The 6,441-nt window shown below is 36.2% G+C and overlaps 1 pseudogene; it reads right to left on the reverse strand.

The window, feature by feature from the left end:
• Window positions 1–3,426: 3,426 nt before the first annotated feature.
• Window positions 3,427–5,350, reverse strand: LOC141671138 (protein RTF1 homolog; annotated as a pseudogene).
• Window positions 5,351–6,441: the final 1,091 nt, after the last annotated feature.

Here is a 6,441-nt window from a genome sequence, read left to right on the forward strand (position 1 = left end):
CCAAACAAGAATATAGTCAAGATAACAGTTGATACTGCAGTGTTCAAGGACCAAGCCAAATACGGAGTAGTGATATTGGCTCGTGATAATGAGGGTGAAATTATTCAGGGAAGATCAGAGTTGTTCCAGGGTGAGGTCAGGGCATTATGCGGAGGCTATGGCTGTCAAGGAGGCGCTTAGCTAAAAATTATTATATAACCAATCAGGGGACCTATAACCAATCAGGGGACCCGGGTCCCCTGATTGGTTATATAATATTTTAACAGGAAGCTTGGCAGCAAGTAATTCTTGAGTCAGATTGTCTGGCAGTCGTGCAAGCCATCAGAAGCACGGTTACTATGATTTCTCCATTTGGCAGGATTATTATGGAGTGTCGTAGGTTGGTTTCGGAATTAAATATTGAATTTTTTTTATTAGACGATCTGCTAATATGGCTGCTCACTTCATAGCAAGGGAGTCATTTTTTATCCCGGTGGAGTGTTCGATAGGAGGTCTGTTCCTATTTATTTAGAGTCCATTGTCAAGGCTGATTTGTTTGATTAATACAATATTTGATTTTTTTTGTCAAAAAAAAAAGAGATGACAAACTGGGTCAATATTGCATAGAGTAAAATGGAGTTCACTTGTTTAATGTTAGGAGGTAATAATTTTTTCTTTGAGAGAATAAAATAAAGTGTAAATATGCTCTTCTCATTACTCGTTTTTATTTGTTACACTTGTTTATTATTTTGCTCAATTCAAGTTAGATAATTTTCGTCCTGGCAAAATAATGTTATCAAGTAAAATCAAAATTTACAAAAGCACCTGTGAGTAGAATCATTTCCTGCAGTTCAGAAAAGCATGCCATGACATTATAAGATACAAGTGGAATGATTAAGAAAATGGAAGAAAAATATGATATGTGATGTAATACCCAGAGAGAGAGCTTTAACAAAACAGATGCTGCAAGATTGCTGGTAACTTAACGAAATTAGAGGTTGGCAGAAATAGATTTTCGGTTCTCCTGTTCAGTAGCAGAACCAATCTCACCTGCTGATACAATAACCACCGACTAATAATTTTGTTTATGGTAAATCACAAGCTAGAGTCGTACACAGTATGACAAAACATACTCTAAATGAAACTAGTAGTTATATAAAGTACGAGTAACAGGACACCATTTGTGATTGCTCCTAGGCATTTGAAGCAGAGCACAGATCAATATCACAATTCACAAGTCACAGCTGATGGCTGCTAGAGATCTTACTCTCTTTATTTCACAAGAATGATATTCTACAGAATTCAATTCATTTCGAACGTAGGAATTCAATTCCTAGAATTGTAATAATATTTGGAAAGTATAAAACTTTCAAATCCTGGATTTTGAATTCTAACATTGTTTGGTAACAACAAGAATTTCATTTGAAAATTCAATTTAAAATTCAATAAAATTCATTACAAAACAATCTTAAAAACATAATATAAGATCTAGAGATACAATCGAGCTAAGCTTTTTCTGATCATCTGATTTTAGGCATATCAAACTCATCGACTTTTCCATTCATAAATCTCTTGAGGCTTCATACGATAAGCAGAAGTACATATAATGCGCGTTTATTCTGACATGCTGAAGTGTGCAAAACTCCCTATCCAAGCAAAAGCAATTCACAGGAGTAAAAACATTAAATGAGCAACTCGAAATCAGTATAATATTCACTGAACATACAACTCATAATATTTGCATAAGTATTTAATCAATATGGAAATACTTGTACTACCGAAAATAAAGAACTGATTCTACAACCATTCTTATAGATTAACCATTCTTATTAGATTAGATGGACATCTACAATGATGACCACAAACAGATAGAAGATTAATGGTGCGTAGTGTATACAATAAAAAATATTTATTCTTAAAAGAAACTCTTTTTTAAATATATAATTGAATACGCTCATACATCCAAGAAGTTCTATTTCGGTTCAACAAGGAAAGCACAAAAAAATAAAATTTATCATTACATTTTTCACAAAAAAAAGCAAGATTAATTTAGAAAAAAAGAATGGAAAGCAAGATTATCATAGCATGTATAATCTTCCGCTTAAAGACAATATATATTGCAGGACAAGCATGCCTCCATGCCTCCAGACATAATGACCGAAAAGAAATTTGCTTAGCTGAAGATAAATTAAAAACCGGAAATCTATAGTTACTATTATTTTGCAAAAAGAAGTGCATAAGGCATGGGCCAATTGTTTTACGAAACAATTGAAAATTGCAAAAAATAATTGAAGTGTATCAGGCTCAATGATCCAAACTTCTATAGGCATTAAAAATATGTAATAAAACTTTGCAGCGGGTACTTCGTTTAATACTGATCCATATGACTAAATTGATTTCAATATCCCACAACACCTAAAGAATACTTGCAAAGTGTGAAAACAAGAGTTCTTCTATTTTTTAAATAACCTAATAGCTACCCAATTACTGAGAGCTGCAGAAACTTTCCTCCTCACAGAAAAAAGGATCTTTAAAAGTTAATAGAGCAACGAATTAATTCCAATTAAGCTAGCAAACCCTAAAAGGGAGGGGGAGAGAGAGAGAGAGAGAGAATTATCTTTACATGTATATATATAGCAAACATAAATTCAGTTATAACTTTTTTATATATATATGAGCTTTTATAAATAACTTTTTTACCATGTCAGGGAAAATATCTTTACCTGTATATATATAGCAAACATAAATTCAGTTATAATTCTTAACACCACAAGTATTAAAAGGTCAGGGTACAATAGAATGACGACGGTTACATCACAGTAAACAAGGAAGAAAGCAAGACACGAACACACATATCATAATTCAGAAGCATCAAACTTTCAAAAGAGATGAGCAAATAAATTTGAGGAGATAATAGAAAGTGTAAGAAAGAGAGAGGCAAGACAGATGGGATATTGGATACGTCGCAATCGGCTGCAGATGCATCAACAACAATCCACTGGATGTGCATTCAACATCCAAAGTCAGGTACCAATCTCTAAACAAAATTTCAACACAAATTAATACATCATTGATCAAGATTCATCAATCTAGGTTCAATGAAAATCAGTCTCTACTAATCTGGCTGACAAATATTTCATCCAAATTCTTCCGAGATTTACGATTTACAGCCAGATCCTAGTACCTAATTGATTGCAATTGCTGCTTGGTTCATTAGAAGGTAAATAAATTAATTTTTAAACATGTCTGTTGAGATGGTTTAGTATATGTCTTACCTTAAAAAGTTACCTTTCACATAAAGTCAGGTTTATTACTCATAGGCTAAGACAAAGAGGCACTTAATCAACAAATTAACACCTAATTGACCCTTAAAGACCAACACTACCAATGAAACAAAAGAGAACATAACAAAAAGGGTGTTACCTTGACTTTGATTAGCAGCATTTCCTATAGAAGCCCTCTACGCCTCTTATAATCGCTAATAGTCAGGGTTTGGGGATGTCTTTTTTCATCATTTTCAGGGACCCGGCATCCAACTGTTGCTTCAACCCTCTGCTTTCTGGCTAAAAGACCCGCTTGGGCTCCTTGCGCACCACCAAAGTTTTTCAGGATGGCTAACGAAATTGGAAGCTCAAATTTATGCAACAGATTGGACTCAGTTCCCTGATCCAGAGGAGCACTCGTATCCACCAGTTTACCAGCTTCAACTGCAGCCACCAATGCTGTTGCAGTAGCCACTGCACCACTGCCATCGGGACCTACCAACGCTGTAGTTTGTTCACAATTTCCTCCAACTGCATCCTCGTCTCCTGCACTTGCCTTTGGAACATAGTAATTTCTCGATCTGGTCCACCTCCTTGAAAATGGATCATAACCAGCATCACCAGCTTTTAAGCCACTAGCTGATTTTCCACCAGATGTATTTCTGAAATTATCAACCCTGTTCTTTCTGTTCATTTCTTCCAGCTTAATAGCCTTGTGATCTTTCTCTTGAGTTTTTCGGGAAGCCTCCAGTTCCAATAGTCTCGCATTAATTCTCTCGACCTCTGCCTCATCACTCTTACTTATGGCTACATCCATTTCCCTTCTCAGACGGTCATTTTCAGCTGCAACGTTCAGTGGTCTACACGTTGCTGATTTTTTCTCCTGCAGTATCTGTTTCACAGTGGCAGCTGAGTAGACATATGTGCTAGTCTTTTGAATTGCATCTTTCTTGTCCAAAACATCCTGTTTGCTAGGCATCCGCCCACCACTGCGCTCGACATCCTTAACCCATTCTTTAAACTTGGCTTCAGATGGAAGGGAGTCCGACATCATAGCCATCGCCCACTTTTCGGCAGAATTTTCATGACCCAATACAATATTTAGATACTTGTGAGTTATCATGTTTTCAAGCTTGTACTATCTTTCAGGGTTTGTTGAGTCAACATTCTTGACAACACCGATGCTGTACCTTGGCCCATTCCTAGACTTCGCGACTCCAACCCTTACAAAGCAACCTACAATTAAGTCATCAAAAAAAAGGTTCCATATGCCATTTAGCTAACTTTGACCTTTGAATAGTGATTTCTTTTATATCCTCAAAGGTCACAACTGCTGGTTGTGATGATGTGTTGTCATCATCACTATAACCTGTGGACATATCATCTTCGCTTCGAGAGCCATTTCCACTTCGGCTGGAACTACTTAAAGCTACTTCAGTATAGGACCTCTGCTTAACAGGTGAAAATCTACGACTTCCAGAACCAACGCTAGTCGAATCTTTATGTTTCCACTGAGCCTCGAGATCATGTTGCCTCAATCTCTTTGCCCTTAACTCATTTAAGGCATCACCTTTGGCAGCTGCCCTGTCAGCATACCTGGCTGAAGATCGCACGCCAGTGCGAGATGATACATGAGGAGGGCTGCTTTTTCTGGACTGCTTAATATTCTCTTTCTGCATTCTCAGTCTTTCTTGCATCTTCCTATCAGTTCTCTTTGTTGAACGCTCTGATAATATCATCTCCCGGTTGAGTTCCGTCATTTGTGCAAGCTTTCGTCTGTCATCTTCATCCTTCTAAAGATCACTTCCGACAGAGTCATCATCACTATCTCCCTCCCGGTCATAACCATCATCACCTTCTTCCCGGCTTCTCTGTCCAAAGCCTCTTTCTCAGTGCTTTAACCTTTTTTTTAAAGGAACCTGTGATGCCGAGTGCTTCCTTATTGCATAACGACGATCATCATCTGAGTCATTGTCCCTTGAGTCACTTCCATTGTCAGAATATGAACCCTCACGCTGCCTTCCTGATGATGGGGGTGACTTCCACTTCCTCCCAGAAAGTCCAGTTCTTCCGGCTGCCTCAAGAAGTAACTTCTCAAGGTCCGCCATTTCCAACAGTTACAAATACGGAGTGGACTTTTACCTGCATCCATATAAATTATGTAAATTAAAATTGTATACTAGTAAGCAACAAATAAAGATAGTAGCAGATGGTGGACCAGTTTATTTTTTGGGGAAATATACTATCAGATATATATATATATATGTGTATGTGTGTGTGTATCGATTCTTGCACCTGATATAAGACATAGAAGGGAACTACAATTTCCAAATGCTACTAAATCATAAATAAAGCGAATATGCGATGACCGCTTGCAGTTCATCATTATTACAAAATGTGCACCCTTTAAGATGTCTTTCATTTAATTCCTTGTATATTTTAACTCAGCTACTACAATTTATCACCAAAATGAAAACAAATGTACATATTTCTAGGTAATGGAAAAAAGTGTACAAACTGCCACAGATCTCGCATATATGTCAAAACTAAAATAATATATATACAGACACACAAATATGGGAGCCACATATTCACTATGTGCATCACAATGCCTGCAAGTAAATCCGTATTATTTGGAAATCAGGAGCACTGTTGCACTAATAACTATTAAGACGACAACAAACATGGTTATCATCATGTTTCCTAGAAAAAGGACAATTATAACAAGTACAACGGATTTCTTTTTATTTTGTTTTAGTCATTATTACCGCACCCAATTCCCGCCAATGTGATATTAAAACTACCTGGTCTATCTTCAACATGGTATTTGAACACCTTATAGTACTATAAATCACATCATTTTACCTTGTCTAGGAAGAAAATCACAAGAATTGAAACTACGTACAACAAATTCAATGGAAAAGAATTCATCAACAACTATACAATTACGCCCCCATTTCTCGCCAATATGTTATAAAAATAACCTGATTTAACAACTAGCATGGTAAATTAAATTCCTTATAGTATTAAATTTGTATCTTTATACTTAGTCTAGAAAGAAAATCACAAGAAATTCAACTACAACACAGTCTCAATGCAAAAGGATAATTAACAAAGCCGCATTTAAACACCCTTTTCGCGCCAACAAAATATAACCTTTACAACAAATTCAGTAATTTAAAATCTTTGCAGTAATAAA

Source organism: Apium graveolens, chromosome 7, assembly GCF_009905375.1.
Source record: "Apium graveolens cultivar Ventura chromosome 7, ASM990537v1, whole genome shotgun sequence".
Lineage (NCBI taxonomy): Eukaryota > Viridiplantae > Streptophyta > Magnoliopsida > Apiales > Apiaceae > Apium > Apium graveolens.